General features: G+C 37.3%; 1 long non-coding RNA gene across 1 annotated transcript; it reads left to right on the forward strand.

Annotated features, from left to right (window-relative positions):
- The first annotated feature begins 2,822 nt into the window (after window positions 1–2,822).
- On the forward strand, window positions 2,823–5,119 carry LOC132538939 (uncharacterized). The gene is made up of 2 exons (XR_009550264.1): window positions 2,823–4,048; window positions 4,353–5,119. It is a non-coding gene; the product is annotated as an uncharacterized LOC132538939 (long non-coding RNA).
- The last annotated feature ends 19,260 nt before the right edge of the window (window positions 5,120–24,379 follow it).

The raw sequence follows: 24,379 nt of genomic DNA on the forward strand, positions 1-24,379 counted from the left end.
AACTCTTAACATTGTTTTCTGATAGTTGCATACATAACATGTTTAATTTGGCCAGAAAAAAAATCTTTAGTCCAAAATTTTAAGTTTATATAAAACAAATTAGTGTCCTGTATGATCAACTGTCTAGCTGCCTAAATTATTTTCTGTACTGTGGCCCATTAATTTAATTGGCCACATTTTTCACCCACTCATTATTTTAAAGTCAGGTTTTTTTTTTTAACCTATTTTTGTCACTTAATTTCTAATTGTACTAATAGTTGTAGCTTCCTGTCATGCATAACATTTTAAAATACACAAATACAAGACAATAGTTTAAAATTTTCACCTATCATTTTTTTTTAATATTTGAATTTTTGGTGCTTATACCCAATAACATAAAAATACAAAAGAAGTAGTGGGTTGGGCGGTAGCGCAATGGGTTAAGTGCACGTGGCGCAAAGCGCAAGGACTGCTGTAAGGATCCCAGTTCAAGCCCTTGGCTCCCCACATGCAGGGGAGTCGCTTCACAGGCGGTGAAGCAGGTCTGCAGGTGTCTATCTTTCTCTCCCCCTTTTTGTCTTCCCCTCTTCTCTCCATTTCTCTCTGTCCTATCCAACAACGAACGACATCACCAACAGTAATAACCACAACAAGGCTACAATAACAAGGGCAACAAAAGGGGGAAAGAAAAATGGCCTCCAGGAGCAGTGGATTCATGGTGCAGGCACTGAGCCCCAGCAATAACCCTGGAGGCCAAAAAAAAAGCATTTAAATATTGTTGTACTGGTTTGTGTAAGAATTTTTGTCAAGCATCTAGATTATTTTTTATATATTGTGCTTATACACAGCCCCTCTTCATTTTTAAAAAGTTGCCTGAGTTTCATTCCTTCATTATGTTATTTTGGAATTACATTGTGCAGTAATATTTTTCTGAAGTTTCCCCAACTTCATCAGTATCTGTCCTTATGATATTCTAAAGCATTTAAAATTTCCTAGTTAAAATGGTACATTTTCCTACTGAATAAGACTCATTTAGTTATTGATAACGTGGTCATTCTGTGCAGGTTTCCTGACTGTTCTAACCTGTTGTTGCTGCTTTTATATTCAGAATTTCTAATAAAGAGAGCCAGTAGCCCCTGAATAAAACCAAAAGAGACTCATTTTCACAAAGTATTGTGGCCAGAGCCTTAAGAAAAAAATTATAGAAATGTGGTGTCCAAATAATAGACCTGGTACCTTGATCAGTAATAGATATCTTTTTAGCATATGATCTCAAAGGTGTGTCTTTCTATACAAATTGTATACACTGTACTTTGCTAAAATATGTATTTTGAATATACCAAAAGATAAGACTACTGAAAGGTGAGAGAAAATTTGTTAATAGAAATTCCAATATTTTTACTTTGCATCTCAGTGGCTCATTTTCTTTATGCCCTAGGTTATGTATATTTGATTTGGAGACCACTGTTTTAGAGGTTGAGATTAAGCAGAGGGAGTAGGATATTGCTAAATTGCCCCTTGAAGTAAGTATCTGATAGTATAATTGGTGCTTTTACTGACACCTTTTAATGTTAATTTTCAGACCTACAGTAAGATTAAAAGAAAAGTTATTGAACACACAGATGCTTTGTCTAGTTTTATTAATCATTTGTCATATTTGCTTTGAATTTTGTGTGTGCACATGTTTATGCATATAGATATAATTGTAAGAATAGAAAAGTTACAAATAATATAAGCTATACTCTTAAATGTTTTATCATGTAGTTTATAGGGATAAATACATTTTTCTACATAATCTACCACATTTAAGAAAGTTAACAGTAATTCTATAGTGTCAAATGTTCCTCAAACTCTTATAGCTTGTCTTACATGTCCCATATGCTTGATCAGTCTGGAGTAACCTCTTGTTTTTCTGTGTGATATTGGAATTGACTTAACCCCCCCTACACACACACACACACACACACACACACACACACTTTGTTGGGAGGGGGTTTATAATACAGTTGTTGACACATGGGACCCAAGTTGAGGGAGAGAATGTCTAACAGACACTGACTTTTAAAAATCTCTATTCTGTTGTTTCATAAAATGCTTTGCATTCAGAGTTTGTTTCTCATTGTTACAAAATCCTGTAAGAATTAAATCAATCATATGACTAATGGCTAGAAGTAGTAAAACTAAATTTTTAGACTTGTCAAAAAATTGTACATGTAAATTAACATTAAAATTATAGTCATATATTGCTTACTGAAGATATATTGTGAAAAGTACCTAATTAGGAGATTTTGTTATGTGGACATCATAAATCAGGATGGTGTAGACTGTGACACATGTATTATATATATATATATCACTCGGTCTATGCAGTCTGTTGTTCAACAATGTGTTTTTGCAGCACGTGACTGCATTTAGAGTATGTGTTCTCATCATTGATGCTACACCACAGCTTATATGATTTTGTGTTCTTGATTCTGAGTGCAGGAGATTTGTACCTTTAAAAAAGATCTTTGACTATTAACAGTTTTTCTCAAGCTTGCTCATTCATTTGAGTCATTCTGGATTACTTTCAAGTCTTTTCTTGAAATGTATTGAAAATTATAAGGCTTTGTTTTTGCGTGTATATATTTTGACATGTTGATTTTAAAAGACTTCATTACTTGAGATTACACAGTCATAATCTGTTAAGAGATTGAAGTCACTAAAGAAGAAGAGAAGGACAGCTGTTTCTCTTAAAAACTTTAATTGGGGGTCTAGGGAGATAGGGTCATTATTATGCTAAATTATTTCTTGTCTGAGGCATCAAGGGTTCCAGGTTTAGTATCTGACACCACCATAAACCAGAGTTGAGCTTCTTCTTCTAGCGTTTGCCCTAGAGCTGAGCTGTATTCTGGTAAAAAATAAATAAATAAATAAATAAATAAAACACTTTTGTTACTTATTTTCATCAAATTCACAACCAAATTGGAATTAGTCTGAGTATGATTTATAACCAGGGTTAAGTTATAAACACATGCAAGTTTTGGTAATGTACACTTTCAGATTAAGTAGCTTTCATTTAGTTGATGACTTAACAAAATAGGATACATAATTGTAATTTTTGTTATGTAATATGAAGTTTATCTGCAAGATACTTATATAACTTCTTAGCTTAAAGTTATACATAGTTAAGAATGTTTTGTCATTAATTATGTATATCTGTTGGCTGTTTAATATGCTAAATAGTTAAGGGAATGTATTGAAATGGTCAGATGATATGATTATTTCCTCTAGAACCAACAGCAAAAATCTACCTATAGACTTTTGAAAATTTAACCTTCCCTCAGAGAAAAGTTTTATAAGTACCCTGTATCTGATGTTCTCTAGTTTAAAGATGGAATGATAACATTCTAATGAAGCTGGTATAATCAAGAGTACAGGTAAATTCATTTGGTACTTACAGTAGAGGCATAATTTCAAGTGTACTTCTACAAATAGTGAGTGGCATGTGACAAAATTATTTTGTTAATTTGTAAAATCTATCATTTTGTAACCATTTTTTATTAAAACTGTTAGGTGGTGATGATACTTTTGGTTGAAGAATAAGAACTAAGTTGCATTGTAGGTGTTTACTGTAGTTCTAGTTTTTAAAAAAAAAATTATTATCTTTATTTATTTATTGGATAGAGACAGCCAGAAATTGAGAGGGAAGGGGGTGATAGAGAAGGAAAGAGAGACTTGCAGCCCTGCTTTACTGCTCACAAAGCTTTCCCCCTGCAGCTGGGGACTGGGGACTTGAACCTGGGTCCCTGTGCATTGTAACTTGTGCACTCAACTAGGTGTGCCACCACCTGTCTAGTTTTTATGAAGTAGAAATTTGTGGCTCTGGAATTACAGAGAACTGGATTTGCAAGCAGACTTCTGTTTTGTCAAAAGATTACAATAGGTAGATACGTGGCCTTAGGCAGTTCTTTGAATGTCTGTGGGCCTCTTTCTTTATAAATTAAAGTGCTAGTGTAAATACATAATCCTTGCAGGAATCCTGTGCTTGAAATATTTCTACTATTCAACCTGAATAACTTACTGTCATGTTGAAATTACCCTCAGGGGGAGTCGGGCTGTAGTGTAGCGGGTTAAGCGCAGGTGGCGCAAAGCACAAGGATCGGCATAAGGATCCCAGTTCGAACCCCGGCTCCCCACCTGCAGGGGAGTCGCTTCACAGGTGGTGAAGCAGGTCTGCAGGTGTCTATCTTTCTCTCCTCCTCTCTGTCTTCCCCTCCTCTCTCCATTTCTCTCTGTCCTATCCAACAACGACAACAACAATAATAACTACAACAATAAAACAACAAGGGCAACAAAAGGGAATAAATAAAATAAATATTAAAAAAAAAAAGAAAGAAATTACCCTCAGGTAGCTTAGAAGAGAAAGGAGCTATAGGTGGCTTAAATTACTGTGGTACTAAAACTTGGGAACATAATTTCCAGCACATGGTCATAACTATACATTTGTGAGAAGTTGTAGGGGCTATTTTATTTCCATTAGTAAAATCTCAAACTTTTATGTTTGATTTCATCAGAATGTCTGCACTCTGCGTAGAAGTGCTTTCATTTAATAGTTTTCACTGTCATTGGTGCTTTTGGTATGTGGGGGAAATAATTGTAGCACTAGGTGTATAGTACATTTATATATTGCTTCACACTAAGGGAGCTAGGTTCCACCACCTATGAAGTTTTATTGCCCTTAGTGTTCTTGTAACATCAGTGCAAACTAGTACACATGGCTTTGTTGATCTGATAGTAAAGATGGAGATGATGGACTACTTATTACCCTGTATCTGTTTTGTTTATTAAGTAGGTTACTTGTGATGTTAGATATTAGAGAACTTGGAACCTAGTTTCCATTGCTGGTTCTGGTTAAAAAATACCTTTTTCTTTCTAATATTCCAGATAAGGTGCAAAATCAGCAATGGCATTTTTTAACATCATAAATATTTGTCCTAGTAAAATGTCATATATATTGTTTACTTATAAATTACTGATATTGTTAATCATTAACTCAAGGAAAGGTTGATTTTTTTCTTTAATGAACACTTCTTGTGTATCAGTCACATGTTACATGTATCTAATTTATGAAGTTATATAAAGCAATTCTAAAGATAAATATATTTGTTTTTACTTTTCTTGAACTTTACTTAAAGAAACATGATTTAAAGAAAAAGGCATATCAAATATAAGATAGATACATTTTATGGTTTTTTTTTTTTTTGTAAGCAGAGATAGTTACTACTTTTGCAGGGCCTTTTTGATGTGTCATGCTATTCCCCCCCCCAAATACTCCTCTAAGTGTTGGATTGGGGGTGTGTGTGACTACTCCATAGTGAATATCAGTGCTGTGGTTCTAGAGGGTTTAGTGCTGTGGTTCTAGAGGGTGTGTGTGTGTGTGTGTGTGTGTGTGTGTGTGTGTGTGTGTGTAGCCGGGTTGCTTTTTGTTTAAAACCAACTTGGATTCTATTAGACCTTTGTGGAATATTTTAATATTGGGACATCAAAAGCACTTCATTCTTATGATTGCCAAATTTAATTTACATGTGGGGGTAGTTTGGCTAGTAGATTCTTTTTGGATTGAGTTACATATGTATCTAAAATAGAAAAAAAATATTCATAGTACCTGGGACTGAGATACATTTAAATTGTATATCAAATTAATGTTATTGCTTAATCCATTAAAATAAGGGGTAGTTCTTTTAATGGCTTTCATATGTTTGAAAGAGAAAAAAAAAGCTTAATGTGACACAAGCAGCACAATTCTGTTTTATTTTAGTCTTTGTCCAGCTTTTGCATGTATTTTTTGTGCTGATTTGTGTATTTTGAAACATGAAAAACATACTCCCATAATCTAGTTTGCTGATGAATACTTATTGGAACATGGTTTTGTTTGGTTTTAGTTAATAAAATTAAAATTGATTGGTATCCAGTATAACCAAAATTTCATGTATAACCAAAATTTGTCAAGGAAATTGCTTTTAAAAATTTAAGCAAAAGAGATAATTTAAAAATATGGTAATCAAAATATTTTTTAGCAGTTTTTGTCACTTTTGAGATTAAAAACATTGAAATGTTATTTTTCCATTTTGACCAGGAGATAAGCATCTCTAAATTAAAATTGAGTATCATGATTGAAATTACTATGTTTATTTGAAAACAATACTATTAAATATTTTTATTTTAAAAATTCTTATCGGGCAGGAGTAGATAGGGTAATAGTTATTTCAAAAGACTTTCATGCCTGAGGCTCCAAAGTCCTAGGTTCAATTCCCTGCACCACCACAAACCAGAGCTGAGGAGTGCTCTGGTATTTAAAACACACACATACACAATAAATAAAACAAAATACAAAAAAATTCATATCATATATTTATTTTTAAATAAATAGAAACATAGGAGGGGGAGATAGAAAGAGGGAGATAGACATAGCTGCAGCGTTGCTTCACTGCTTGCAAAGCTTCTTCCCTGTAGGTGGAAACTAGTGACTTGAACATGGGCCCTTGCATATTTTGACATGTGCTCTCTATAAGGTGTGTCACTGCCTGGTCCTTACAAATTTGTCCTATTCACAGATTAATGTAATTTAGATCATTTTCTGGATATTTCAAGAACTTTTATTTGAGAATAATTTTATTAGTATGCTTTAAGCCAGTTTAAGGAAAAAATGAATGTTGGTGTTGGTTTCAAATAATTCTTGTAAAAATTGTGACTTTTCCAACAGCCTAACAGTGGTCTCTAATTGGTGCAATCCTTATGAACTGGAGCTCTTAATAAAGGTTACATTGAATTCTGCGTTGATGCACATGTACTCAAAAAAAATTAATGCTATGCATAATTTTACAGTTAAAAATTAAGGGCTTAGGTGTAAAATGGGGTTAGAAACAGAACACTCAAAATTTCAACAATAACACAATTAAGATAGCATAATAAGAATAGCACAGTTTTACGTTAAATAATAACTACAACAACAATGAAAACAACAAAGGCAACAAAAGGGAAAATATGAAAAAAAAATTTTAAAAAGAAGTAAAATTAAGGAAATCATAACTTTCTTTATGACAGTAAGTGAGGGAAGAGAGACAGCAAAGAATGTTTGGAGAGGAGAGATTCTTGGAACTTAAGTCATTTTTTCTTGGGTATTTATCCTTGTATGTGGCCAGATATACGGACTATAGTTAGTTCCCTAAACATAGGGAACCAAGAAATTAAGAGTACCTTTTGTAGAGTCAGAACTGAAAAGTTAATATCATAAATGAACTATAGTAGAAAAGATAGGCATCTTAAAACAGTGGTTAAAAACTGATGGCTCTGCCAGGTTACCCAGTCTGACTTGTTTTATTTGGAGTTGAAAAAATGTTTTAAATTATTTAATGACTAGTTGTTTTCCCATAAAAAATATAGATGATCTAGCAATGTGAGACCTGGGTTCACACAGCTCAACATGCTCTCTCTACTTTTTAAACAAAAATTTAAGCACATAGACTGTGAAAGACAACCCCAGTCAGGCCAAATTCTCCTTAATGTGAGCCAAATTTTCTTTAATGTGATCAAAATAGATTTGATTGAGAAGCTTTTGGAAAATTGTATTATTTATTAATGTGTGTGAGAGAAAACAAAATCCAAAGCTTCACTCTTGCGTGTGCTATACCCGGTATTGAGCTCTGAACCTCATGTTTGACAATCCAACACTGTATCCACTGTACTACCTCCCAGCTGCTATTCAGATACTTTTACGATAGAGCAGCAGTATGTAGTGAAATAGTTCAATATGGTCTTACCAAGGCAACCTCATGGGGTACTCGAAATTCAGTGGATGTAGGAGCTTTCATCATAGCAACATGAAAGTGCTAATTTTTAAGTTGATTTGTATGGCTTGTGAAGTATCTGAGTGGCTCTGGCAGAAAAAGGCTTCCTGCCCCTGCGATAGAGGAGAAAAGGCCTCAGTGCAGAGTTGGGCTCAGTTCTGAATATGCTGTTCATATAATATTTATATAAATCCTCAGGATATATAGGACATATAGCCTAAGCATGCACAGTGAGAAAGGGTGTGTGTGTGTGTGTGTGTGTGTGTGTGTGTGTGTGTGTGTGTGTATGTGTGTTCATGAGTGGGAAATGAAATGAGAGGAGACAATAGGAGAAGGGGGCATTTTTGCTGAGGACAAGCCAAGGTGATCAGGTATCAGGCAAGTCCACTGACTTAGCAGGATTCTTAACAGAAACTGTACTTTGCAGACCTGAGAAGGACAGGGCCAAAGTCATGGACTTGGATGAGCTAAACTAAAGTAAGGTCAAAGGGAACATCTTGTCTCTGTTTTATACGTTTTTGCTTTACCACTAGAGATATTTGAGGCTTTGATTCCTGCTTTAAAGAGAAAGTGGTTCTAATTCTGAACAGAGTACTTGTAATGGGATATTGACACTTCGGAGCTAAAACTTCAACCTTACTTATTTTTTAATAAGTTTAGAACCCAAGGAGTATGAAATAAGTTTCCTGTTAAACATAACTATTTTATTGTAAAATTGCATTACCACAGAGGCTAATATTGTAGTATGTTTGTGTCCTTTTGATTTTCTTCTATGTAGCTTTTAGAGGCTACTGGACAGTGCAGATCTTATGCTTCTTAGATGTAGCCCTTAGTGTGTCTGCTGTGGCTTGGCAGGCAGATTCAAGAATGGATTCCTTCCCACTGCCCCTTCCTCATGACCTTCATGACTGTGTGGATAGAACTTGTGACTTGCTAGTAACCCATAGGCTGTGAAACTGCAACTGACTTGACTCCTGTAATGTGTTATGTCAGATTTCCTTATTGCTAGTACCCCAAGCTTAGAAATAGAGCTCTCCTAAGTCATCTCTAGATGAGCACCCTGCCCATCCCAGCATCTTGCCTGCAGCCTTGAAGAGGACACAGCAAAGTCTTTCCCAGGCTCCTGAGCCCCAGAAACTGTGAGATAATAAAATTGTTATCTGAAACCACTAAATGTGTTGTTTTATTTCTTATTCAGCAGAAAACATAGCTGGGGCGGGGGGGCGTATAGAATTAAAAGTCGAACAAAAGGGCGAATTTTGTTGTATTCCGACCTCTAGAATTGATATTTTCAGAAGTTAATGAATAAAGCTATGGGACAAGTTAATATTATTGCCCTTGTTTTGGTTTCAAAAATGGCAAAACAACTGTGAGATTATTTTATTTTTTTGTAGGTACACTGCATGGATAGGAAGTTCAGATCCATCTGATTTTTAAAGGTGAATTGTGGTTTATGGATTTGTTTAGTTGGTTGGGCTTAGACCTCTGGGACATGGTTGAAATTGGCCTCATCTTACCATTTGGGAGTTGTCTGTAGTTTTAATTAACTGAGTTGTGCATATTTAGTCCCTGCCTCAGTCAGAGTTATCAGTAACCATGGAATATATATTCCTGAAAATTTGTCAAATGCTAAGATGGTCTATAAATGAAGAGTAGAAATTAATGGGAAATTACCTTTTCTGTTTCTATACATTTTGTAAGCAAAGACATTGAATGCTTTGAAGACTTTCCAAGGTTGTTTGTATAGCCAACAGTCATGGAAGATAGGTACAGTATTTCCCTTTGAGAGCAAAGGACACACAAACTACCATTTAGAAAATCTGCCACTTAGGGGTCTGGGCAGTGGCACTCTGGCTTAAGTGCACACACTATGAAGTACAAGAATCCTGGTTTGAGTGCCCAGCTCTCCACCTGCAGGGGTAGCTTCACAAGTGGTGAAGAAGATCTGCAGGTGTCTAACATTCTCTCTCCCTCTACTCCTCCCCTCTCAATTTCTCTCATATAAAAAAAATTTAAAAAACAAACTAGAAAATGTCCATAGGAGCAGTGGATTTGTAGTGCAGGTGCTGAGCCTTAGTGATAAACCTGGAGGCAAAACAAAAAAAAAGAAAGAAGGAAAGTCTATTTAGAAAGCTTCCTAAACTCAGGGAGCCCAAGTATGTGGGTATCACCTGACTTTCTCCTCATTTCCTTGTAGTAAGGGAACTGGCACAAGAAAATGCTGATGCTCAGGCTACTGCTACTGCTGTAAATAATAGTCTTCTGTCTCAGACCCAATGCAGTTTGTGTCTTCTGCCAACACCCATGGACCAGTACAGGCTAACTAATTAGCTTGCAAGTAAGGTAACATTTCAGATCTTCATAAGTTTTAAACAGTTGTGTTGAATAATAAAATGTCAAGGTATTATTTATTTTTCTTTTTTTTTAAATATTTATTTTATTCCCTTTTGTTGCCCTTGTTGTTTTATTGTTGTAATTATTGTTGTTGTTGTCGTCATTGGATAGGACAGAGAGAAATGGAGAGAGGAGGGGAAGACAGAGAGGAGGAGAGAAAACTAGACACCTGCAGACCTGCTTCACCGCCTGTGAAGCGACTCCCCTGCAGGTGGGGAGCTGGGGTTCAAACCGGGATCCTTATGCCGGTCCTTGTGCTTTGCGCCACCTGCGCTTAACCTGCTGCGCTACAGCCCGACTCCCAAGGTATTATTTCTTGTGGGATAAAATTAATACTTCTATGTATAAACCTTTCCCAGAATGGCTTGGGTACCCTAATTTTTTTCTACTTGGAAAATATTTTTGTTATATAAAATCAATCTATTTATTTAGACTTATTAATGAGAGATGGATATAAGAAGTGAGAAAACAGCATCACTCTGGCACATGCAATGCAGTGGAGCTCAAACTCAGAACCTCATGTTTTGAAAGTCCAGTGATCTATCCACCTGCTTCACCACTACTGCATTTATTTTAAAGTCTATCAGACTTGTATCAGAAAGTGAATCTCAATAGAACATAGGTTATTTGTAATGGTCATAATTTCTACACCTGCTGATAGTGTTACTTTTTATCTATGGAAAGGGAATTCTCTTTTAACACCTGTCCCATCTGTGGTACTTACAAGTGATATTAAAACAGCATCACCTTAACAAGCACTTAAACTGCTGTTAATATGGGACAGGTACTTATAGAAGTGCTTTTCAGATTTAAATAGGTAGTGTATGTGAGGAAACTAAGCAAGAGTTTCGTGATTTGTTCAGTCATTCACCTAAATGGCATAGCTTGAAGTCAAATAGGTATTCTGAACTCAGTATACTGTGCCTGCCCCCCACCCCATTGTCATTTTAAAATTTATTTACCGTGTAGGAACTCTGGAAGCCACAGGAGAGAATGCGGTGGATCTTTAGAGAAACAAAAGCTATATTAAGGGAGAATTTTTTTACTCCTCTGTGTCTATCTTTCTCTCGTGCGTTCTTGTTTTCTGTGTGTATTCCACAGAATACAATAGAATATATACTTAGACATTAAGTAATTGATCTTAGATTTTGTTTAAAATTTTTAAAATTATATTTATTTTCCCCTTTTGTTGCCCTTTTTTGTTGTTGATGTCATTGTTGGGTAGGACAGAGAAATGGAGAGAGGAGGGGAAGACAAGAGGGGGAAAGACATTTGCAGACCTGCTTCACAGGCGGTGAAGCAGGTCTGCAGGTGTCTATCTTTCTCTTTCCCCCTCTGTCTTCCCCCTCCTCTCTCCATTTCTCTGTGTCCTATCCATAACAACGATGAAACGATGACATCAATAGCAGTAATACTACAACAATAAAAACAAGGGCAACAAAAAGGAAATAAATATTAAAAAAAAAAAAAACCTCAGTTTTCTGGTGTAATTTAGATGAGACTCTTAGCTAAATTTTACCCAAAAGGTCTACATATTTGATAACAAAGATAAAATTATATATAACCATTAAGGTAGTTATCCTGAATTGCTCCCCATATAAATTTCAGTCAACCTCAGACCTCTTTGTTTGTTACTATGACTTTCCTGATGATAACATAGAAACTTTTTTATCTTTGTATCCAGATCTTTCTCTTTCATTACATATATATATTTTATTTATTAAAGTGCTGAGTGGATGATCAATTTTACAGTCTGTAAGATGATTTTTTTAGAGAGCTTCTCTGTATCTCTCAGGGCCTTGATAGGAAGCAGGATTATACTTAGGCTCAGCTGAATAATCTTTCATGAAAGAATTCAGTGAACATTAAGGGAACAAAGAATAGGCACTCTACTGTTGAGAACCCTTGACTAAAAGAGGAAGTGTTATACAGCTATTGCCCTGAGTCCAGTGAGAGCTGCAAGTATGGAGGAGGACAGATTGACAAAGCTGTAATTAGCACAGAAGTGAGGAAAGAGCCAAGGGGAATAAATAACTGCAGTGTCTTCCTGCTGTCCTGTGATCTCCTGCCAATGTGTAGTAAAACAGAAAAATAAGTCATGACTTTCCCGACAGCCCAGTAGTATGCTGGGGAATGTGACTGGGAGTAGGGGACAAGTGGAGAATTGCCAGCATGCTGGAAACAGCTATAGATTTGTTTTAGTTCAGGCTGCTATAACAATACCCTAGAACAAGTGACTTAAGCAGAAAATTATTTCTCTTCTGGAGACAGGGCAGTCCAAGGTCAAGGTGCTGGCAAGAGTCTGTGACTGATGAGATCCTCTGCTTCTTGGTTTCCAGAAGGCTGTCTTTCCTCATAACCTCACATGGCAGATGGAAGAGTGTAGACAGCCCTCTGGGGTTTTTGTCACCAAGGTTGTCACTGGGGCTTGCTGTCTTCATGGCTCTACTGCTCCCAGAACCCCCAACCCACCCCCCTTCTTTTTTGACAGAGGGGAGATACCTGCAGTACTGCTCCACTGTCAAACTTCCACCTGCAAGTGGGGAGTGAATGCTTGAACCTGAGGTCTTTGTGTGTGGTAACAAGTGCACTCTACTGGGTAAACCATCACCTGGCCCCCTATTTATTTTTAAAATTGGTATATTTAATGAGGAATAGACCATAACACCATTCTGCACCAAAATATGCAGTGTAGGGCATAAAACTTGAGACCTTGTGCCTACAAGTCCTGTGTTCTACTACTGAGTCACTGGGGTCCCTGATTAAGGGCATCATCCCATTTAAAAGAGTTCTATCCTCATGACCTAATAACTCCTCAAGATCCCACCTACAACTACCATTTTATTGGGAGGGTTTCAACATAATTTGAGATGGGGCAATTTACAAAAACTAGATGTGTATATACTTAAAATACATAATTTCATTTAGGGCATTTGACTCACCAACTGCCAAAAACATTAAATGTTTTCTGTATTATATTTTTGAAAATCCCAACATGTTCTAGATGTTTTCTAGTTAATTATTTAATAGTTCCATTATTAAGAATTTATGTAAAATATACTGAGTTTAAATTATCAGTAGATGGTGCTACTGCAGCTGAATCCTGGAAAAAATCTAAAATAGGTATCTAAACTGAGAATTATACTTCACAAGCTATTTAAGAAAGAACTTGCAATTCAGTAAATTTCCAGTTTGCAGCTGTTGTGGGTGTGTGTTACTTTTAAAGCATTGACTTTTAGAATTTGGTTTTACTTAAAATGTGAACTATTCTAGATTTGTCCAACAATTGAAGGAGTAGCAACTGATGTGTCGTTATAGAATGTAAAAGATGGGCATGTTATAAAGCATATGACTGATAACTTTCTGACATGATGTACTAGGGATGGTTTACTATTGACTTCTTGTCCTCGTTCTAGGCACATAAGCAGTGAATCATGCAACTATCAAAATTTTAAGGATGCTTCAATATACACCTTTCCCACCACCAGAGTTCCACGTCCCCATTCCCTTCGTTGGAAACTAGCAGTTTTCCCAGGATCACAGATATGAGTTAATTATTAATTCTATGTATCTATATTTATACATATTTGCATATTTTATTCTGTGGTCCTGCCTTCTCTTCCTTTGTGAGTCACACCTACTACTTCTGAGTGTCCCCTCTCCTCTCTCTAGGTTCTGGAGTTGGAATTCAAAGCCCTCTAGTCATCTTCCCCTAACATTTAACCCTCTGAGAGTATATACCAAAATTCTGTAAAAAAAATTTTTTTTTAATTTGTCTATTTATAAAATTAGAAAATATCGACAAAACCATAGAATAAGAGGGGTACAGTTTCATACATTTCCCACCACCAGAGTTCCATATCCCATCCCTCCACTGGAAACTTTCCTATTCTTTATTCCTCTCATCGTAGTTTTCCTGTTCTTTATACCTCTGGGAGTATGGACCCAGGATCATTATGGGGTGCAGAAGGTGGAAGGTCTGGCTTCTATAATTGTTTCTACACTGGACATGGACATTGGAAGGTCGAACCATACTCCCAGCTTGCTTCTATCTTTCCCTAGTTGGGCAGGGCCCTGGAGAGATGGGGTTCCAGGGTACATTGGTGAGGTCATCTGCCCGGGGAAGTCTGGTTGGCGTCATGGTAGCATCTGCAACTTGGTATCTGAAAAAGCATTAAGATGTAAAGAAGAATAAATTGTTTAATAATCTGGAACCTAAAGGCATGACTATAGCAGATGAAATTTGGGTTGTCCGTTTTGGAAAAAGGAGGTCTATTTTAGGTATATGCCAAGGGGCCCATAAAATTTACTAATTTTTTTTTGCTGTGCCCAATAGCTAACATGCAGGTGAGCCAAAGTTATTATCTGGGGAGATGCTGTGAAAGCTGTAAATAGGACTATAAAGCTGGATCAGGAAAGAGAGTAGCTCCCTAATCTGGGAAAAGTATATAAATACCTTTAACTGTAAATCTCATTGATTTAATATGGGGCCTATATTAAGTGCAGGAGCCTATGTAACCTCTGCATCCCTATAGGTCTGAGTTCTCATTCTATGGTCATAGATAGCTAGGAACATTCTAGACTGCACCCACTACTGGACCCATCTTCCTCAAGTGATAGAGGATTTTGGCCCAACCTCCTTTCTGAGAATGGTGCAGTCCCTACCATTGTTGATCCACATTGAGGGCAGTGTCCTGTAGGGGCCCACAAGGGTGTCCATTATGTTGTTCCTGATGGAAAGACCAGTGACAGTGGGGAGTGGGGTCTATTAGATGTCTAGGCTCATCATATCTGTGTGGGAATCCCAGAATTCCCTGACTAGGGCACCGTGAGATGAAGTGGCCTGGCAGTAAGCAAAAGAGCCATCAAAGTGTGCTGGTCTCATGCCCTTATCCAGCTTTTGTATTCCTTACTTTGTGGGACAAGGTTAGCCTTGTAGTGATTGAGGGAAGTGAAATAGGAAGTAGGTGAGGAGAGTATCTAGGTCTAAGTAGCAACTATTTGAATAAGTACTTTATGTTGTCATTTTTAGGTCTTTCTACTTGCTGCACTTATTGGGTCACTGCAGACTATTGTGTGCTTTTGCTTTAAGGTGTTTTCCCTAAATTATGGATATGTGTGTACATGTGCTCTGTCTCTTGGGCCCTACTTCATATCTAGGTGTTGGGGCTTTGTTAGGAAGTGTACTACGGGGAATGGAATTAAGGAGTCCTATGAGCTAGGAACGGTCTCACCAGAGTACTGGAACTGAAGGGTTGACATTGCAGGCCTTTTGTCTGTGACACAGTCTGAAGTGAAACATGTTAAGGTGGTACTGGTTGCATTGATTAGGTTGAGATCAGCAGATGCATATCAATTGGTATGGGTTGAAAGAAGCCTGCTGAAAAATGAGCCACACCCCAGAAGTTCCAGGACTGGGAGAAATACGGATTTTATAGAGAATGGGAAGAGTTCCTGCTGTCTTAGGGTTTAAGAAGGAAATAGATAGTTATTATAACCAAGTTATTTGGAAATTGGTTGACTTTGAAAATCCCATTGTTAAGATTTTCTGTATCATATAAGAAAGACCTCACCATGATTTGTGTCATTTAATGCTATTTACATATAGCTTTATTTAATATAGTGACACAGAAGCTAGTTGCTTCTAGTCTCTCTGGTCTAAATATGTGATTTAATATATTTTTTAAAAAGTCACTATTAGAAATGCATTAACAATTTAAGCCCACAATTAAAATTCAGTCAAGTTACCAATTTGAAGCCTTGAATGATTAAAGGAATATATACTCAGAACTGGGGTCTGTGCATCAAGAAGTTTGAGACAGTCAATATATATTCCCCTCTTATATTAAATAGTGATTTATAAGATAGTAATTAATAGGGCTGTATATTAGGAGTGCCACTGTGTCAGAATGGTTGAGTGGTCTAAGGCACTGAGTTCAGAAGTGCCACCAATGGTCTGTGTCTCTACTCCCACCCCCCATAGTGAAGCTGAAAGTCTACCCTCCCCCTGCCCCCTGAATTTTTTTTACTTTGGTGCAATACTCCAAACTCATCCAAATTCTGCTTATTATTCCCTTTTCTGTTCTTTCTCAACTTCTGTTTATGAGTGGAATTGTCCCATACTCATCTTTGTCTTTCTGACTTACTTAACATAATTCCTTCTAGCTCCCCAAAATTCTTTATGGGGTGTAGGACGTAGAAGGCCTAGTTTCTGTAATTGCTTATCTGCTGGACATGGGCTTTGGCAGGTCGATCCATAGCCCCAGCCTGTTTCTATCTTTCCCTAATGGGGTAGGGCTATGGAGAGGTGAGGTTCTGGGACACATTGGTGAGGTCATCTGCCCAGGGAGTTCAGGATGAAATCATAGTAGCATCTTTTACTTGGTGACTGAAATGCAGTAAGATATAAAGCAGGACAAAATGTTTAATGATCAGGAAAAATAAAGTAGGAATAGAGCAGATGGCAATAGGGATTTTAGGGTAGATAGAAGCTAGAAGTCTATTTTAGGTATGTCTGGAATAGAGTTTTATGTGAAAGAATATCCCAGTGGATATTCTGACAGCATTATCTCACGAGATAAGTAGTTTGGTATCCCTGTGAAGTACTATTTCCTATTGGGCCCCTACCAAACACTACAGTAGGCCTTGAGCAGTAGGAATAGGCCCAGGAATACCATGGAGCGTTAAAGTCTAACCTGCCATAGGTTTTAAAGATTCTGAGGTCTTCTGTTTTCCAGCCTACATCACAGTATACTTGGTAAAACACAGATGCCCAGCCCATTCTCCTGGAGAGCTGTTATTTAATAAGCACCTCAAGTGATCCTTGTCGTACTAGTTTGGAAGATACTGGGAGCACAATGATGAAGATCAGGGACATACATAAGACTTTCAGAACCTACTACCCAAAAGTCCTTGAGCATCAGCAGTTCTGGATTTTTTATTTTTTAGATTTTATTTATTATATATGCATATATATGTGTATAATTTTTTTTATGAGAGACATAGAGAAAGAAAGACCAGAGCCTTGCTCAGGCCTGGCTTATGGTGGAGCTGAGGATTAAATCTGGGACCTCAGAGCCTCAAGCATGAAAGTCTTTTGCATAACCATTATGCTGTCTCTCCCTACCCCTCTGGCCTTCTGGTTTTAATATTTTACCTAAACATGTGAGTTGACTTGTATCTATCCATTTTGCCGCCAAACTGACATACATCTTTCATTATACTTCTATTGCTATTACTTATGGAAATGTCTACCTTTAACTAGACTGTAAGCCTGGAAGACCAGAAATCATGTCTTGACCATCTTCATACCCCAGGGTTAGTATGATAGATAGTACAGAGTTCACTTAGTTCATTTATACATTCATCCTGTTGCTTACTTGTTCTGCAGATGTTGATGGAGATCTTTCCATGTGTCAAAGCACTAATGAGTATGAGTAGATAAGCTTGAAACTAGTCAACATGACTGCCCTTCAGAAATGTACATTCTAGTTGGGAGAGTAGGCAAAGTGAAGTCCTGAAGGAAGTTAACTTTTGGCTTTGTGGATACCTGGGGAGAAAATCACAATATCAAAAATTGGGGTAGAGCCTTTATGCCAGGAGTATTTGAAGAATGTTGCGGGAGGAAGGTAAAATGAATAATTAAAGAGCTATGATGGGAGAGGGGGCTAGAATTTTTAGGGTTCTGTTGATGTCTTGGACTTTTCCTTTTAATGTTATGGGAAGTTATGGGGTGGAGACCTTTGTTAGAGAAAAGATAGCTTTCCATGTCCAGTGGAAAAGCAATTACAGAGTCCAGAACTCCTATCTTCTGCATTCCAGAAAAAATTTTGATCCATATTTTAAGGGGTTGGGGGAGAAGTGATAGGGAAAGATGACCAGAGGGCTCTGAACTCCAACTCCATCAGGACCCAGAGAGAAGAAGAAAAAGGGAGGGACATTTGGATGTATATGGGTATATGTGACTTGGAAGGAAGAGAAGGTGGGATCTTAAAAAAAAAAAAAGGTGAGGGCTGAGGAGTAGTCCACTAGAGTAAGCACACATAGTACGAAGCTCAAGGATCCCGGTTTGAGCCCTGGCTCCCCACCTGCAGGAAGCCGCTTTACAAGTGGTAAAGTAGGTCTGCAGGTGTCTACCTTTCTTCCTGTTTTCCCCTCCCCTCTCAATTTCTCTCTTTGCTATCCAACAACAAAATGGAAGAAATGGCCTTCAGGTGCAGTGGATTTGTAGTGCAGGCACAGAGCCCCAGTGATAACCCTGGAGGGGAAAAAAAGAGGCAAATATATACAAATTTAGACACCTGAAGATTACTAATTTCATCTGCTCTCTCTATTCCTATGTTTGAGTTCCTGTTTATTAAACAATTTGTCCTGTTTTGTATCTTACTGCCTTTCACCCTCCAAGTTGAAGATGCTACTATATGGTTCCATCCTGACTTCCCTGGGTAGGTAACCTCATCAGTGTGTCCCTAAGTCTCACCTCTCCAGAGCTCTATCCTACTACAGAAAGAAACAGACTGGGGTATGGATTGACCTGCTAATAACCATGTCCATTGGAGTAGCAATTACAGAAGCTAGACCTTCCACCTTCTGCACCCCAGATTTTGATACATACCCCTAGAGGGATAAATAGTAGGAAAGTTTCCAATGGAGAGGATAGGACACAGAACTCTGGTGGTGGGAACTGTATGAAATTATACTCCTATTATTTTATGGTCTTGTTAATCATCATTAAATCTCTAATGAAAATATAAAAACACTTGTCAAAGTAACCCGAAAAGGCATATATATTTTTTAATAATTTATTTCTTTATTGGGGAATTAATGCTTTACATTCAACAGTAAATACAATAGTTTGTACATGCATAACATTCCCCAGATTCCCATTTAACAATACAATCCCCACTATGTCATTCATCATCTTTCATGGACCTGTATTCTCCCCACCCACCCACCCACCCACCCCAGAGTCTTTTACTTTGGTGTAATACTCCAATTCCATTTCAGGTTCGACTTGTGTTTTCTTTTCTAATCTTGTTTTTCAACTTCGGCCTGAGAGTGAGATCATCCCATATTCATCCTTTTGTTTCTGACTTATTTCACTCAACATGATTTTTTCAAGGTCCATCCAAGATCGGCTGAAAATGGTGAAGTCACCATTTTTTTACAGCTGAGTAGTATTCCATTGTGTATATATACCACAACTTGCTCAGCCACTCATCTGTTGTTGGACACATGGGTTGCTTACAGGTTTTGGCTATCACAAATTGTGCTTCCAAGAACATGTGTGTACACAGATCTTTTTGGATGGATGTGTTGGGTTCCTTAGGATATATCCCCAGGAGGGGAATTGCAGGGTCATATGGTAGGTCCATTTCTAGCCTTCTGAGAGTTCTCCAGACTGTTCTCCACAGAAGTTGGACCAATTGACATTCCCACCAGCAGTGCAGGAGGGTTCCTTTGACCCCACACCCTCTCCAGCATTTGCTGCTGTTACCTTTTCTGATGTATGACATTCTCACAGGAGTGAAGTGATATCTCATTGTTGTCTTGATTTGCATTTCTCTGACAATCAGAGACTTGGAGCATTTTTTCATGTGTTTCTCGGCCTTTTGGATCTCTTCTGTTGTGAATATTCTATCCATGTCCTCCCCCCATTTTTGGATGGGGTTATTTGTTATCTTGTTGTTGAGCCTGGCAAGCTCTTTATATATGTTGGTTATTAAACTCTTATCTGATGTATGGCATGTAAAGATCTTCTCCCATTCTGTGAGGGGTCTCTTGGTTTGGGTAGTGGTTTCTTTTGCTGTGAAGAAGCTTTTTAATTTGATGTAGTCCCATAGGTTTATACTTGCCTTAGTCTTCTTTGTAATTGGATTCGTTTCATTGAAAATGTCTTTAAAATTTATGCGGAAAAAAGTTCTGCCAATATTTTCCTCTAAGTATCTGATAGTTTCTGGTCTAACATCCAAGTCCTTGATCCACTTGGAATTTACTTTTGTATTTGGTGAAATACAGTGATTCAGTTTCATTCTTCTAGATGTTTCAACCCATTGTTTCCAACACCATTTGTTGAAGAGACTCTGCTTTCCCCATGTAATAGTCTGGGCCCCTTTGTCAAAGATTAGATGTCCATAGGTGTGGGGCCTCATTTCTGGGCTCTCAATTCTATTCCACTGGTCAGTGTGTCTGTTCATGTTCCAGTACCAAGCAGTTTTGATGACAATGGCCCTATAATACAGTTTGAGATCTGGGAGTGTGATGCCTCCGGTTCTGTTCTTTTTTCTCAAGATTGTTTTGGCAATTCTAGGTCTTTTCTGGTTCCAGATAAACATTTGTAGCATTTTTTCTATTCTCCTAAAAAATGTGCTTGGGATCTTGATGGGGATAGCATTAAATTTGTAGATGGCTCTGGGTAATATATTCATTTTGATGATGTTAATTCTTCCAACCCATGAACATGGAATATCTTTCCACTTCTTTGTGTCTTTTTCAATTTCTTTGAGTAGTGACTCATAATTTTCAGTATACAAGTCTTTCACTTCTTTGGTTAGGTTTACTCCTAGATATTCTATTGTTTTTGTTGCTATAGAAAAAGGAACTGATTTCTGGATTTCAATTTCTTCTAACTTGGTGTTTGCATAGAGGAATGCCACTGACTTTTGAATGTTAATTTTATAGCCTGACATATTACTGTATTGCCTGATGATTTCCAAAAGCTTCTTGCTGGATTCCTTAGGTTTTTCCATGTATACTACCATGTCATCTGCAAATAAGGAGAGTTTGACTTCTTCTCTTCCAATCTGTATCCCTTTAATTCCTTGCTCCTGCCTGATTGCTACAGCAAGAGCTTCCAACACTATGTTGAATAGTAATGGTGATAGTGGGCAGCCCTGTCTAGTACCTGATCTGAGTGGAAATGCTTCCAGTTTTTCACCATTGAGTATGATGTTCGCTGTAGGTTTGCTATATATAGACTCCACTATCTTCAGGAATTTTCCATCTATTCCCATTTTTTGTAGTGTTTTGATCATAAAGGGATGTTGTATTTTGTCAAAGGCTTTCTCTGCATCTACTGATATGACCATGTTTTTTTTGGTCTTGCTTTTGTTGATGTGGTGGATCACATTGATTGATTTACGTATATTAAACCAACCTTGCATGCCTGGGATAAACCCCACTTGGTCATGATGAACAATCTTTTTGATATACTGCTGTATCCGGTTGGCTAGAATTTTGTTCAATATTTTCGCATCTATGTTCATCAGAGATATTGGTCTGTAGTTTTCTTTTTTGGTTGTGTCCCTGTCTGCTTTTGGTATCAGGGTGATGTTGGCTTCATAGAAGCTGGCAGGGAGTATTCCAGTGTCTTCAATCTTCTGGAAGACTTTGAAAACTAGAGGTATTAGTTCTTCTTTGAAAGTTTTGTAGAATTCATTTGTTAAACCATCTGGTTCAGGACTTTTATTTTTGGGAAGATTTTTGATAACTTTCAATTTCATTAGCTGTGATGGGCCTACTCATGTTATCCACTTCCTCTTTACTTAGTTTTGGAAGTTGGTAGGTATCTAGGAAATCGTCCATTTCTTCCAGGTTCTCTAGCTTGGTGGCATATAGTTGTTCATAGAAGCCTCGCATGATATGTTGAATTTCTGCGGTGTCTGTTGTGATATCTCCTCTTTCATTTACTATCCTATTTATTTGGGTCTTCTCCCCTTTTTGTTTTGTGAGTCTGGCTAAAGGTTTGTCGATTTTGTTTACTCTTTCGAAGAACCAACATTTACTTTTGTTGATCTTTTGTATGGTTTTCCTATTCTCAATGTTATTTATTTCTGCCCTAATTGTAGTGATTTCTGTCCTTCTGGTTGCTTTAGGATTCCTTTGTTGTTCTTCTTCTAGGTCTTTAAGATGTGCAATCAGGGTGTTTATTTGTGCCTTTTCTTGTTTCCTAATGTGTGCTTGTATAGCTATGAACTTCCCTCTTAGGACTGCTTTAGCTGTGTCCCAAATATTTTGATAGCTTGTGTCTTCATTTTCATTGAACTCTCGAAACATTTTGATTTCTTCCTTGATTTCCTCTTTGACCCAGAAGTTGTTAAGAAGTGTACTGTTGAGCTCCCACATTTTGGGACTGTTACTAATCTTTTGTTGATTGTTAAGTGTTAGTTTAATTCCACTGTGGTCTGAGAAAATGCTTGGGATGATTTCAGTGCTCTTGAATTGGCTGATGCTGTCTTTGTGGCCTAACATATGGTCTACCCTTGAGAATGATCCATGTGGATTTGAGTAAAATGTTTCTTGGGATGAATGACTCTGAAAATGTCCAATAGTTCCAGTTTATCTATCTCTTCATCTAGCTCCCTTATGTCTTTATTGATTTTCTGCCTGGATGACCTGTCAAGTTGAGATAGTGGGGTGTTGAAGTCCCCTACTATGATTGTGTTACTGTTAATATATTGCTGTAGCTCTTTCAGTAGAAGTTTGATGTATTTAGATGGCTTCTCATTGGTTGCATAGATATTAATAATTGTTAAGTCCTCTTGATTGGCTGATCCCCTGAGCATTAAGTAGTGTCCATTCCTATCTTTTTTAATCTTATCTATTTTAAAGTCTATCATGTCAGATATGAGAATAGCTGTTCCTGACCTTTTTTGTGGGCCATTGGCTTGTATGATAGTTTTCCATCCTTTCACTTTAAGTCTGTGTTTGTCTTGTTGAGTTAGGTGAGTTTCCTGTAGACAACATATTGTTGGGTTGTGTTTTGTGATCCATCTTCCTACTCTGTGCCTTTCAATAGGTGAATTCAGGCCATTGACACTTATTGATATTGAAGATCGAAGATATTTTAAATGCCATCCTTGTAGATTTTAGAGTGTCCTGATATATGGCCTATTTATGGTGGTCTGACTGTTTACAGGGTCCTTTCAGAACTTCTTTCGGGGCAGGCTTGGTGATAGTTGATTCTTTCAACTGTTGCTTGTCTGAGAAGGTTTTGATGCCTCCATCTAGTCTGAATGACAGTCTAGCAGGATACAGTATTCTTGGTTGAAGGCCTTTCTCATTGAGCACTCGATAGATATCTTGCCATTCTCTTTTGGCCTGTAGTGTTTGTGTGGAGAAGTCTATTGCTAATCTTATGGGTTTTCCTTTGTAGGTGACTCTTTGTTTTTCTCTTGCAGCCTTGAGGATCCTTTCTTTATCCTTATTCCTTTCCATTCTAAGTATGACATGTCTTGGTGTCTTTAGGTCTGGGTTAATTCTGTTTGGGACCCTCTGGGCTTCTTGAATCTTTATGTCTTTGGTGTTGTCTAGAGAAATTTTCAGCTATTATGGCCTTGAGAATGCTTTCTTCCTCTCCTTCTCTTTCTTCCTCTGGTAAGCCAATAATGTGTATATTGTTTCTTTTGAAGTCATCCCATAGGACTCTGTTGTTGTTTTCAGCATCTCTTAATCTCTTTTTGAGATCTCTTACTTCTTTTTTAGTTGTCTCTAATTCATCCTCAATCTTGCTAATTCTGTCTTCAACCTCATAGATTCTATTCTCTCTGCCCTCTACTGCTTTCTGGAGTTCATCTATTTTGTTGCCCTGTTCTGATGCTGTTTTAGCTTGTTCAGCTAGTTGCCTTCTTAGCTCAGCGATTTCAGCTTTCAGCTCTCTAATAACCGTGAGATAATTAGAATTTTCTTCCATATTCTCATTTGTTGTTCCTGCATTTCTGATTACAATTTTTTTTAATTCTTTACTCACTCCTGTTATTATTTCCTTAGCTAATGTTTGGATGTTGAACTCGTTTTGTGCTTCACCCTCTGGAGGACTTTTAGCTGGACTCTTGTCCTGGTTCGAGTCTCCAATATTTTTTCTTGTTGTTTTAACCATTTTATATATTATGTTATGAGTTCCCTTTATCAGTACTTTTCAAATTATTGATCACTATTGCCTGGATTGACTTGTGTCTAAGTAATTTAATTAAAGGGTTTACCTTGGTGGAAGTTAACAGTTTTTTCAATCCCTGAGTTGGAGCTCAGTGGTGTAAAAGCCTCTTTTTTTTTTTTTCTTCCCTTTAGGCTATGGGAGCCTGAGGGCTTTTAAACTATCAATAGGCTTCTTAGCTTAATCACTGACTCCTGACCAAGAGATAAAACAGGGTGTGGCAGAGATAATCCAGTGGTTATGCAAA

Source organism: Erinaceus europaeus, chromosome 6 (assembly GCF_950295315.1).
Source record: "Erinaceus europaeus chromosome 6, mEriEur2.1, whole genome shotgun sequence".
In the NCBI taxonomy this organism is placed as follows: Eukaryota; Metazoa; Chordata; class Mammalia; order Eulipotyphla; family Erinaceidae; genus Erinaceus; species Erinaceus europaeus.